Genomic DNA, 13,734 nt, shown 5'->3' with positions numbered 1-13,734 from the left:
CTGACAGTTCTTGAATTTGGCTGTAACATTCCTGGGTGTTGTCAGTTGGGGATTAAGTACAGGAGGTGATCTGTGGATTCTTTCAATCTCCACTTTTCCCTCTTGTTCTAGAATATCAGAGTAGTTTTCTTGGATGATTTCCTGTAGTATGATGTTCAGGTGCTTCCTTTTGTCATGGTCTTCTGGTAGATCAATGATTCTTAAATTGTCTCTCCTGGAATGATTTTCTAAATCTTCTGTTTTGTGAATGAGATGCTTTATATTTTACTCATTTTTTTTCATTATTTAGATTTTGTTTTATAATGTCCTGCTGCCTTGTGAAGTCACTTGATTCTAGTTGTTATATTCTGGTTCTTAAAGACTGGATTTCATCCCTGACTTTTTGGTCATCCTTCTCCTTCTGGTCTGATTTTCTTTGGAGGTCATCTTTCATCCACTTTACCTCATCTTTCATCTCTTTTGCCTCATCTTTCATCTTCTCTGCCGCATTTTCAAGCTGGTTGATTTTGGCTTTCAAGACACTATTTTCTCATTTTAGTTCAAGTGCCTTTCTTTCAAGATGACTTATCTTAGTTTTTAAGTTCTTTTCCCAATTGTCTTCAGCCTTTCTTAATTGTGTTTTGAATTGTATTTTGAGTTCTACCAAAGTTTTCTGTGTCCAATTCACTGGTTTTTCTGTTTCATTGCTTGGTGTTCCATCCTCCTCTGTTCTGTTTGCTATTTGTTCATTGCCTGTATAGAAGCTGTCGATTGTAATTTCTTTTTCTGTTGTTTGCTCATATTTGCCCCTTCTTTTCCCCCTGTAGTTGTCTGTACTCTTGCACCTCTCATTATGTGTTGGATCTGTGGGTTTGGGCTTTTCTGTCAGTCTTCCCTTTTGAAGTTGTGTCATTGAGTCTCTCAGTACAATCTGTGGGGGAGGGGTGTTGGAGCTTGAGCTTCCCTGCCCTCTGAAGACTGTTGATGGGATTAAGTCCAGCTGGTTTGGGCTGGATGTGCCCTGAGGCCAAAACCTCCTGGAAGGCTGGAGCAATATGGAGGGTCTCTGCTGCTGCAACTATGCTTCCTGCTCTGCTCTCCTTCTGTAACTCCTTCCCCACTGCCTGTGTTTGGTGCTCCGAGCCTGGCACAGCTTTGCCCACAAGGTATTTCCTCCAGACCAGTGCCTTTGCCTGCCAGAGGTTCCAGCTGCTGCTGGAGGCTTAGCACTCTAGGTGGGGGAGGGGGTCCTGGGATCTTCCTTCTCCCTTCCCCTTAAACCCGAGTGTTCTCAAATTCTGGCTTTTGGTGGGCATAACTTTTAAATTGATTCCAGTAGGAGTGTTCCTTAGCTCTGTCTTGTTGTTAGGTTTGATTTTCAGTCCCCTAGGAGCATTTAGTTTGTAATTGGTAAGGAAGGGTTTTCAGAGGTCTGAACTTTTGCTGCCTCTATGCTGCCATCTTGACTCTGACCCTATACCTAGAGTTTTTAAGCCATTTAGGTAGTTACAAAAGACTCCCCCAAATGGTAGGTTAATTCACAACTCCACCAAAAGTGCATCAATGTCCCAGTTTTCACATATCTCTGAATTTCCCATTTCCTTTTTCTATCTTAATTAACAGGCATGAAATGGTACCTCAGAGGTGTTTTGCCTTGCTGTTCTCAGATACAAATTCTCAGCCAAATTCGAGATAGAGGCAATTATTTTTAAAAAGTGTGTGGGGGGTTTGATTTCTTAAAACTGAAAAAATTCTGCACAAACAACATCCACGCATCCTGGATTAAAAAAAAAAAATTAGTTGAATGAGAACAACTTTGGGATCCAATTTCTCTGAAAAGGGTCTGGAATCGAAGAGAATTTGCAATCCCAGGACCCAGAGCCATTCTTTAATTGATAGTCAAAGTTAGTTTGGGTTTTTAAAAAAATTATTTAGATATTGTAGAATAAGGCTAATATATTTCATATACTATCCCTAACTCTTAGTTTCTGTTCTCCTATTTCCTTTCCCTACTTCAACCGGAAAGAAATTAGAGCTGTATTAGACTGCATCTGGCCTTCAATCCCACTGCCTCAAGACAGTTTAACCACTGACAACTTTAGTCACTTATAACAGCTTGGCATTGTCAACTAGTTGTCAATATTACTATCAATATCCAATACCAACAGCAAGATCAATTATATTTATGACAGCTTATCAAGAATATTTTGGATCTCAACCTACCAACATCCAAGACACTTACATGCTAGCTGACTCTGAAGTCACTTAACCTGTTTGCCTGAGTTTCCCCAACTGTGAAATGATGAGAATAAGAACATTTGCCTCAGAGGGCTGTTCTGCAGATTGCTGAAAGCAGATTTTGAGGAGAACATAAAGCATTCTAGCCTATTTGTATCCCATTCTTTGCCATTAAGCCAGATGCCTTTCTGACAAGCCCAGGATGTTTCCCTCAGGACCCCCCTAACCCTATTTGCAAAGAAAGCTCCCAGACCTTCCCGAAACTCTCCTCTCTCTGTTCAGCCTTTCCAACAAGGGAAGTACTGAACCAGGAAGGCATTCTACTGAAGACAGAAGGAATGTACCCAGCTGCTGGCTCTGGTACAAACAGCTCTGCTCAAGAACATTTGAAGCTCCTCTTTGGGAAAAAAAATAAAAAACCCATTTCTCTCTCCATTTCTGTGTGAGGACTCTTCTTGAGCTCACCCCAAACTCCTTAGACTCTCTCTGGGTCAGGGAGTAGCTGAAGGGCAGTTGTGGGGGTCACACTCTTGAACAGAAACAAAAGCTATAGGGGAGAGCTCTGGGGGCATCCCCAGCTACCTGATCCTGGCTGTCATCAGCAAGGACTCTGACAATTCCTACAACAGGATCCACTGGCATAAAATGACCTTCCAGCTCCTTCCTCTCTCCTCACAACTTCCTCCTCCTCCTTCTCTGACCCAGGGACACTGATCTCCTGGATGATCCTTGGCCAAGACCTTCCATAGTCTGATTCTGGGCCTTTCCAGGCTGCCTCCTTGTAGGGAAGGTTCTCCCTCCTCCCTCTGGCCCCTGAGCTTCCTTGATCCCAGATAAATCCTCCCCTGGGGAACCAGTGATTTCTGTGGTCCCCAGAACCCTTAGAGTCTTCCATCCCAGAGGGCCTCCCTCCATCAAGGCCCCACAGAGCTTGTTTAGACATGGCTGCTGAGGGATCTCCTTGGTCAGACTGTGGGGGGCCTGGATGGCAGCTGATGGTTTCTCCCTTTTTTTGTGCTGAGCAGTGCCTGGCACAGACTAGGGTGTTTCTCCACACTTGATGGCTTGGGAAGAAAAGGAGGACTTGAGGCAATGCAAGGGAGCTGCACTAAGGGGACACAGAGATGGGGACACCCTCAGGCTCTGGTCCAGTCCTGACTCAAATGGGAACAGGTTAGTCAAATAAACCAGAGGAAGAGTGTGTGCATGCTTGTGTGTGTGTGTGTCTGTCTGTGTATAGGTGTAAGGGTCAAAATTGGTTTGACAAATATAAGAATTTAAAAAATTGTTGTGGTCGCCTTTTATGAAAATTAACTCTTAAGTCACAAGGCTGTTAGTAGCTTTAGTAGCTTTATTACAGCAAAACAGCGATAGTAAGAGATGGAAATATAGGAAGGAGGTAGAAAATACTGCCTAGCTAAAAATACCCTAAGTCTGGATCTGAGTTCCTCCAGACTGTGAATGTGAATCTAAATTTGAATCTCACCACGAGAGTGTTTCTAGCCAGTCGTTTCAACAACCAAAGAGCAAACGCCAAAGAGGTGAGCCTCAAAATACCCTTTTGATCTGAAGAGTATATACACTGAGGCTCCACAGATGCAAAAGACCTAAAAAAAGACTTTGAGGGTCCCAGAGGCTCCCCTTACATGAAGTTTCTGCCACCCGTCAGCTCTCCTTGTCACATCTTGGGAATCAATTATAGCTTCTCAATTTGTCTAGCACTGCCAGGAGAAGGGGGGAGGGGGGTGTAACTTAAAATAGACAAAGAGAGTTTACATTCTCTTTCACATATGTGTGTGTGTGTTGCCAGGCAAGCAGAGAGAACAAAGACTCAATCCTTAGACAACAAAGAAGGAGCCAGTGGTCATCCTTGGCACTCACTTGTGTCCAGGGTCAAATCTAACATGGGACGCAGGGCCTGGGGGGGGGGGGGAGATGTTGGGGTCTGAGCTGCCCAAGGGCCAAGGAACTCATAAACCATTAGAAGATAGCCAGGAAGTGCTGTTCCTCCTGCCTTGGATGTGGGAACAGAACTGGCCCAGCAGGAAGGAGGCAGCAGCTTCCAGGCCCCTCTTGTGGCAGAGCCAGGGAAGGGTCTCCCTGGCTGAGGGGGCTCCCATCTGGGGCTGGAATGCACTTACCTGGGCTCGGAATCTGTCCCTCTCCAAGGCCATCTCTGGGACCCCAGGCTTCCTATAGAGGCAGCAAAGTAGCCCCAGTGAGTCCATCTGCTGAAGCTCCTCCATCTTTCCCAGCCTTGTCTCCCCACTCAGGGTCCTGCCTCCCCCCAAACCTTCCTCTCATTTTATGGCCCCAGAATGGGGGTCCAGCCAAAGCTCTTCCTGACAGGCCTCCCTCGGCCCAGGGAATGTCTGACTTCTCTGCCCTTCTGAGCAGCAGGAGCTGGCCTGGAGCCCCCGGGGAACCCCCTCCCCCCTCTCTCTCCCAGTGTAGAACAGCCCATCTTCCTCTCTGCCTTTGGGCTCACTCTCTGGGCCAATGGCTCTGGGTGGAACCTGAGAAGAAAGCTGCCCTGACCTCCCTCCCAGCTCAGGATCTGGCTCAGCCCCGACCCCCCTGGGGCCAGGCCTGGGCCTCGGCACCCTGAGCTGGGGAGGGAGAAGGGACCCAGAGGGCAGAGCTCTGCCCTCCTGGAACCCCTCCACAAGGAACCCGCCTGCCCTGGCTCTGGAGCTCTTCTTCCCTCCTTCGGGGTTTTCTGGGCAGACACCGGAGCTCTTCGCCATTTCCTGGGCCATCCGGGTCAGTCCTCTGCCTGCATCTCCCAGAGGTCAAAGCAAGAACTGGGAGCACCCCGAGGTGGGCAGGGCCTGGCCGTGTCTCCTTCCCAGAACGTGGAGGCCGAGCTGGAAGGAGGACAGTCGAGGCTGAAGAAGCGGAGACCTCCTGGCAGCCAGCCCGGCTCCTCCTCCACACAGACAGACTGAAGGGACTCGGCCGGGGTTGCCCTTCCTCCCCAGGAGGTGGGGGCAGCGGGAGCTCCTGGGAAAACTGGCCTTCTGTCCACCATGTGGCCCTGCAGCCCCAGGGCGGCTGGCCTGGGTTCTCCTCGTCTCCGCAGGTCTTGGGGCTCATTTCAGACAGTCGGGCTCCCCCACAGCGATCACTGGGAGGCGAGAGTCAGCGGGAGCCCCGGGGAGCTCCGCACCAGACTCACCTGAACGGGAAAATGCCCGGATGATGGAAGCAGGAGGGTGTGGCTTGTAGCTCGCGGCTCGGTGTGGAGGCGGGGAGGAAGCGGCAGAACCCGCTCCTGGGCAAAGTCCGGTAAAGGCGACCGATTGGTTTGGGCTCTACTGGGGCAACGGCGGCAGCATCCTCTCCCCGCAGAGTCCTCCTTGTGCCCAGACCAGAGCAGACGGGGATCCGCGCACATCTTCCCTCCAGGACTTGCGTGACTTCCAATAGACTGGCCAGTAGATTCATTCATTAAGCCGCGGATGAATACACGAATACGGGTTCCATTCAAGGGAACTTCTGCCTGTCTGGTTCCGGTTTACGAAGTCGCCCCGCACAGAGGCGGCTAACGGGAAGGGGCGGCCGCAGGAGACCTTCAGTGCTCGTCCAAGGGACAGAAGAAGGCAAGGAGAGGGGGGCAGACCGGGCAGGGACTGGCCCCTCCCCGACCCACGTGACCATTTTAGCTCGGCAGGGAAGCGGCGCCCAGCCAGAGCTCTGCCCCGTCAGCCCCTGCTCTGACTGGCTTTCCAGAGGGACCCGGGAAGCTGCACGCTGGGGCTGCGGGGTCACTCGGCGCCCAGACCTCCGACATTGGTTTCCTCCCCTCGGCCAGCCCGAAGGAGGGAGCGTAGAGCGAAGGGGACATTCGGCCCCCCAGCCTGGGCACTGGGACGAGCAGTGGCCACGCGACGCCGGCACACGTCCTGGCCCCCAACAGGGGTCTAAGCCGTCGGGCTGTCCTCGGCCGCGGATCAGGAGGACTCCTTCCTGGGTCCACGTTCCGAGCCGAAGGGGCCGGTCCGAGAATTCCTCCGAGGCCGGAACCGGTTCAGACGAAGCGGGTGCCTGGGCTGGCCTTGGTCGCTGGTGACCCGGGCAGGAGGGAGGCATCGCGGCGAGAGCAGCGGGTGTTCTTTGTCCGCCTGTGGCTCCCTGCAGGTCTCACTACCTGGGCCGACTTTTCAGACCCTCTGGAGCCTGAGCACGCCCTGAGGGGGCGCCAGGAAGAATGTTTGCATCCCCCAAACGGTTTTATGGGCGAAAAACTCCCTTTGAACTCAAGACCCCGGCAGGCCCCTGGCCTTGTTTTTAATCTGGAAAACCTCAAAACGCCCCCCCCCCCCCCCTATCACAGACACGTCCAAGCCTCAAGCCTACAAATCTCGGCTCGCCAGGAAGAGAGGAGGGGAGGGGCAGGGACAGTGGGAACCAGGAGGGGCTGGGGGCGGGGCTCTGAATGAGGCAGAGAAGTGCGGGAAGAAGAGGAGGAGGGTCAGTCCTGCCCCCTAGAGGCCTCTGGGAAGTAGGACCTCCAGAGCACCCTCTGTCCACACCTCCTGTAGCACTTCCAAAGATTGCTTGTTTCACTCTGTATCAGTTCATGTGGGTCTTCCCAGCTCTTTCCCAAATCATCCTATTCATCCTTTCTTATAGCACAATGCCCTCCAGCACCATCACTTACCAGTTTGTTCGGTCCTTCCCCGATGGATGAACATCCCTTCCATTTCCAGTCTTTGCCACCTCACAAAGAGCAGCTACAAAGATCTCTGCCTACATAGGTCCCGCCCCAGCTCCCTCTTTATCTCTGTGATGCAGACCAAGCAGGAGTAGTGTCATTGGATCAAAGGTTGGGCATTGTTTCATAGCTCTTTGGCCATCGTTCCAAATTGCCCTCCAGAATGGTTGGATCAGTTCACAACTCCCCCAACAATGCATAAGTATCCCAGTGTCGCCACATCCCCTCCACATTCATCACTTCCTGTTACTCTCATGTTGGCCAGCCTGATAGGGGTGAGGGGTTACCCTAGAGTTGTGTTAAATTGCATTGCTCTAGACTGGCTAGCATGATAGCAAAGAAAAGTAATGAATGCTGGAGGGGATGTGGGAAAGTAGGGACATTAATTCATTGCTGGTGGAGTTGTGAATTGATCCAACCATTCTGGAGGGCAATTTGGAACTATGCCCAAAGGGTGATAAAAGAATGTCTGCCCTTTGATCCAGCCATAGCACTGCTGGGTCTGCACCCCAAAGAGATAATGAACAAAAAGACTTGTACAAAAATATTCATAGCTGCGCTCTTTGTGGTGGCCAAAAACTGGAAAATGAGGGTATGCTCATCAATTGGGGAATGGCTGAGCAAATTGTGATCTATGTTGGTGATGGAACACTATTGTGCTAAAAGGAATAATAAAGTGAAAGAATTCCATGGAGACTGGAACAACCTCCAGGAAGTGATGCAGAGCGAGAGGAGCAGAACCAGGAGAACATTGTACACATAGACTAATACACTGTGGTATAATGGAATGGAATGGACTTCTCCATTAGGGGCGGTGTAATGTCCCTGAACAATCTGCAGGGATCCAGGAGAAAAAAACACTATTCATAAGCAAAGGATAAACTATGGGAGTGGAAACACCGAGGAAAAGCAACTGCCTGACTACAGCGGTTGAGGGGACATGACAGAGGAGAGACACTAAACGAAACTCTAATGCAAATATTGACAACATGGAAATGGGTTCGAATCAAGAACACATGTGACACTCAGTGGACTTACACGTCGGCTATGGGGGTTGGGGGGGAGGAAAAGAAAATGATCTTTGTCTTTAATGAATAATGCTTGGAAATGATCAAATAAAATATTATTAAAATACAAAAAAAAATAAATTGCATTGCTCTAACCACAAGAAATTTAGAACACTTTTTCAGGTGATTATTGATGGCTTTGATTCCTTCCTCTAAAAATTGCTTGTTTCTATTAGTCAACTGGGGAATAACTTGTATTCTTCTAAATGTGTCATTGTTTTCTGTATATTTGAGAAATGATCCCTTTATCAGAGAAATTTGTTAAAAAATATTTTCCCAGATGTCTCTCTTCTAATCTTGGTTACATTGGTATTGTTTGTAGAAACCCTTTTTATTTTAATATAATCAAAATTATTCATTTTACATCTTGTAGTATTCTCTATATCAGCCTGCACTCCTCTATCATGATTTTTTTAAAGTTTTTTTTTCTATGATTTTGGTTAGATTACTCTCTAGACATGGCGGTGCATGATGGTGGACAGGAGACCAGGGAATAGCTTGTCTTAAGCTTTTGTCTCATTCTGGTCCCACTGGCCATTCCCTCTCCTAGTCAATGAGAAAGTTTGAGTAGGAAATAGGATTGCAAAGGGGAACTGGGAAACCACCTACAAATCATGACAAAGATCAAAGGTGCAAATTTTACAAATTGGATCACATATTTGTTATAATTCACGCCCTAGTGATGTGGGCCAAATTAGGAGAAACCATCTGGGTAGTGCTGGTCAAGGTCTATGATCCTCTGATCTATAAATCCCAGATCCCATCCAGTCAGGAATCATCAGGTCCAGATCAGGAGAACAGCAAAAGAGCTTCATGACTTTGGGATGATGACTGAAGTTTTACCAGTAACTTGGAAATGATTTGGATGTCAATGAACTTATCTGAAGGTGACACAGAGAGGACCTGGTCTGTTCCCTTCCCCTCTTCCCCATAAAAAGTATAAAAATGAGATCCAAACTCCTGTGCCCAGTCCTCTCTCATCTCCTTGGGGTCTAGAAATTGCAAGTCTAGTCCACGGTTCTGTGACTGACACTCTCTGCCCCTTCCTCATCTTCTCCATTCAGATACCCTTCACTATCACAGTCTTCTAAGAGGCATACATCTATCTCCATATCCCTTTCCACTTTTCTCTACTTGTCTCTGCGTCTTATTAAAATGATTGCTGCCACTTTCAGAATACCAATCCTGCTCTTTTCTACAGAGTTCCCAAAGAATGAGGCATGCCCATCCCCATTTCATATATTAGGAATTCATAGGTGGCCTATGATGGAGGCACCATCACCAAACCTCTGAGAGCCAGATGTAGGTATATAGGACATCTGAGGAGGTATAGGGGATGGGTGAAGGGAAAGTTGGCTCAATGGTAAAACGGGGGATGGCACCCTGTGGCATTTGGGATGTGAATGTGAGTGTGGATAGCCAGTAGCTAGTTCTAAGAGAGTCATGTTCCTGATTGGCACAGAAAATGCTCACCATAAAGGGAGAATGAGGCTTAAGGGAAAGGGAGCCAGCAGAAGTCTGGTGCCTTCTGGGTTCCTGGTCAAGACTTACCTGAGAACTGTACCTGAAGACCTGGTTTCCGAAAGGTGGAGTGATCTCCACTCCTCAGGGAGATGACAGTCAACCCACTCTGGGTGGATCTTCCCAGACCTAAGAGCCGCACTGCTCAGCCCCTGAAGTCCCAGAATGGGCCCTTTCCTCCACCAGTACCCTGGGTCAGGACCACAAGATCCTGCATGCCTCTATTTGCCAAGCCCTGGTCTTCATAGGAAGACCCCAACCACCTTCCAGACTTTCCCCCCTTCACTCTGATGTGGGCTGCTATGTGTAAAGGGGACCTCTTCCTCCCAGGGATGTGAACTTTCTACTGGTCCAAGAAAGCCCTGGGAGCATGACCTGGAACTTGGGATTGGTTCTCGAGATGTGTTAGAGCAGCCCACCATGAAAGGAAGTGACTTTATCATTATTGTTTATCATAAATAGGAACATCCCTGAGAGCAAAAAGGAATATAGTTTAGTTGCCTGTGGCTGCTGGAGTCTGGTTTGTTTGGGCTGGAGCTGAATGGGGAGGACGGAGGCCTGGCTGAGAGGTGAGAAGGCAGCCCAAAGGGAGTTTGAACTGAGGGTGGGGAGGAGAAGTAGGTAGGTTGGGTGGGGCTAGTCATGATCAGGGGAAAGTTGAGGAGAAAGAGAATAGGGAGGGGGTCAAGGCAAGTCTGGAAGGGGAGGGGAGAGAAAAAGAAGGGGGAGGACCTGAGCCAGTAGGGGAAGGAGAGAATGTGGGGCAGGAAAGGGGAGGAGTTGAGGAAGGGGTAGGAAAGGGTGGGGTTGGGCAGTGGGCAGGGAAAAGCTGGGCAAGGCAAGAGCAATGGAGGGCAGGGCAAGAGAAAGGGAGGGTAGGGTGAGGCAGACTGGGTAGATTAGACGGTAAGAGGCAGGTAGAGATGGTACCAAAGGTCTAGGAGGTGAGAGGGGCAAGGAAGGGGGAGGGGAGTAAGGAATCAAATCCTGTCTTGGATCAAGAGGAGCTGAAGGAGTCAAGCCAGAATGGCTGGAGGACAGTGAAGGCCACTAGTGTCAGGGTTTTCAGTGAGCCAGACTATTTTTGGGTGGTGGGTTTGGTTGAATTGTCAAGGTGGTATGCCCATAGCCTCTCCTTGTTATCCATGGCCAGTTTTAATTCCTTTAAAAATCAATGAGTCATACCTTGGCCAGCTAAAGGATTTTAGTGTCCAGGCTTGGCACTTTTTTCATCTATGTTTTTAAGAGCCAACCCTCCTTAGGGAAGCCTTGTTCATCCCAACTACATAGTACCTTATGCAATGGAGAACCCTCAGGCACTTTACTGGTTTTCTTCTCCATAATGCAAAGAGGAGTTAGTTGACATTATCCAGTCAGAAACCACTGCTTTTATTTTTTCACTGAATGTAGAAAAATCTCTAGTCTTTATTTCCCAAAGTTTTTGGGAAAATTGCTGGGTCTTTCTACCCTATCTGTATGGGGCTTCTGCTCTTGCTGCTGTTGTTGAGGAGGAGCTCAGCAGTGCCTGTGGTAGTAGGCTATTACTGCTGGGAAATTTAAGTAATTAAAAGGATCCAACAACAGTTTCATATACCCTAGTGAAGAAAAAAGTATTGTGAGACACATTATCCTTTGATTTTATTGTAGAAAGCAACAAACTATATTAGGATTAAATAAGAAATCAATGCAAGGCAATAGTACTCAATAGTACTAATGCTGAATATATATTTGTAATAGCAATAATTTTTAAAAATAATTATTTTTTGAAATAGTGGATCAATGAAGTGTTATGCCCAATTATTTAATATTTCATTAAATATTTGATTTAATTCAATTGTAGTAATAAATGTTTGCTTCGATTCAATTAGATTTTATTAATGTAATTGTTTAATCATATTTTATATACATACATATATATGTATATATATATATAAATTGCCTCTAGTTTTTTGCTGTGTTGGTGGCATTGCCTATGTGTGCACTGAATGCTGTGAGTCTTTAGCCCTGCTGAGAAGCTAGAGTGGTCTGAGATTAGGGTCCAGGGAGTGGTGGGGAAGATCCTTGGTACAGGGAAGGAGCTCCAGTCCCCACGATCAAAGCTGGAACATGGAAGTTTCTCTGTGCTAGGCAGGTGGAGTGGCTGGTCTTGCTGGTTGTTGAAGGGCTTGGAATTTGCAAGTGTGGGTGTGGCCCTTGGACCCCTGCTGGGATTTTGTCCATAGAGATGCTACATTGGGATGGACTTTAGGTTCCAGCCCCGAGAGGCCCCCTGCTGTGAAGCAGGGAGTGGGGCACTTGAGAGCAGATTTGATTTGCGCACGTTGCTTTGGCTGCACAATGATGCTGGTACCGGGGGAAGGGTGTGGGGGGATCTTGTCTGCTACTCCAACATCCCACCCCAGTCTAAGCTAAAGTTGGGGCCACTTAGGGGTTTCAAACTTGCTCCAAAAAAATTATCCCCTTTAGAAAAGCAAAAGACTTTATGTGACCAAGTCCGAGATCTGTGGCAGCTGTGGCATTTTCTGTTTGAGTAGGAGTCAGGTAGGGAGTGGTGGCTGGTGCTCTGAGCTGATCTGCCCTAGTGTTTATTTTAAACTCCTCTAAAAAATTTAAAGAGATGAAGTGAAATTGCTCTCCAGTGGTCTCCATAATATAAGAATGAAAACTAGCACTATGGTCATTGTTTTTCATGAACTTTATTAGAATTTACTTAAATAGGCAGAGGCAGATAATTAAATAGAAAAGTCTTTTAGTCATGTGGGTGCTCTCCACATGGCTCCCTCAGTCACCTTCTTCTTTGCCTGTACCTCGAGAAGGAGCCCACACTTCCTTGTCTTCAACATTTTCCCTCCTTCTCCCTTCAGTCATGTCCTGTTAAAACTCAGTCACATGACCCACACTAGATGATGTCACTAGAATTATAAGGATGCAGGTTAAGACCCCGTGTGTGATCCTGGGAGAGGATTCCCATCACAAAATTGGACAACTTGTTTTAAAGGAAATGATAATGTCTTGTCTTCCCCTTTAACTTTGGCTGTACTGGTTTTGTTTTTACAGTTTTGAATTTAAGATAATAAAAATAAACCATGATGTAGCTTATGTTATCTATTTCTCATTTGGTCATAAATTCTTCCCTTATGACTGAATTGATCTAAAAGGCAAACTATTCTATGTTCCCCTAATTGGCTTATGGCATCATACTTTAGGTCTATATCATATTCCCATATGGACCTTATCTTAGTATAACTGATGACATACTACAGCAAGTTGTCCGATTTAGAGAAAGCTGTGAACATCTGGAGTTTCTCTGATTTAGAGCAAAAGTGGAGCAATGTGTTAATCTTTCCACATTGCATTCAAAGAGTTTACCCCAAGTGTGGATACTCTGATGTACAACAATATAGGATATCAGGCTGAATATCTTTACACATTGTTTACATTCATAAAGTCTCTACAGTGTGGATTCTCTCATGCTGAAAAAGTTTGGAGCTCCGACTGAATGTCTTTCCACATTGATTGCACTGATAAGGTTTCTCCCCAGTGTGGATGCTCTGATGCTGAACAAGACCAGAACTCTGACTGAATGTCTTTCCACAATGCATACATTCATAAGGTTTCTCCCCAGTGTGGATGCTCTGATGTCGATTAAGACTAGAACTCTGACTGAATGTCTTTCCACATTGCTTGCACTCAAAAGGTTTCTCTCCAGTATGTATGCTCTGATGATAAGCAAGTCCAGAGCTGTGACTGAATGTCTTTCCACATTGCTTGCACTCATAAGGTTTCTCCCCAGTATGCATTCTTTGGTGTATAGCAAGACATGAGTTCCAACTAAATGTCTTTCCACATTGCTTGCACTGGTAAGGATGCTCTCCAGTGTGGGTGCTCTGATGTACAGCAAGTCTGGAGCTCTCTCTGAATGTCTTTCCACATTGCTTGCACTGATAAGGTTTCTCCCCAGTGTGGATGCTCTGATGTCGAGCAAGACCAGAGCTCTGACTGAATGTCTTTCCACAATGCTTACATTCATAAGGTTTCTCCCCAGTGTGGATGTTCTGATGTCGAGAAAGACCGGAGCTCTGACTGAATTTCTTTCCACATTGCTTGCACTCATAAGGTTTCTCCCCAGTGTGGATGCTCTGATGATAAGCAAGTCCAGAGCTGTGACTGAATGTCTTTCCACATTGCTTGCACTCATAAGGTTTCTCCCCA

This window comes from Monodelphis domestica, chromosome 2, assembly GCF_027887165.1.
Source record: "Monodelphis domestica isolate mMonDom1 chromosome 2, mMonDom1.pri, whole genome shotgun sequence".
Taxonomy (NCBI): domain Eukaryota; kingdom Metazoa; phylum Chordata; class Mammalia; order Didelphimorphia; family Didelphidae; genus Monodelphis; species Monodelphis domestica.
The sequence above is the reverse complement of the archived record's forward strand: the minus strand, read 5'-3'. Positions refer to the sequence as shown.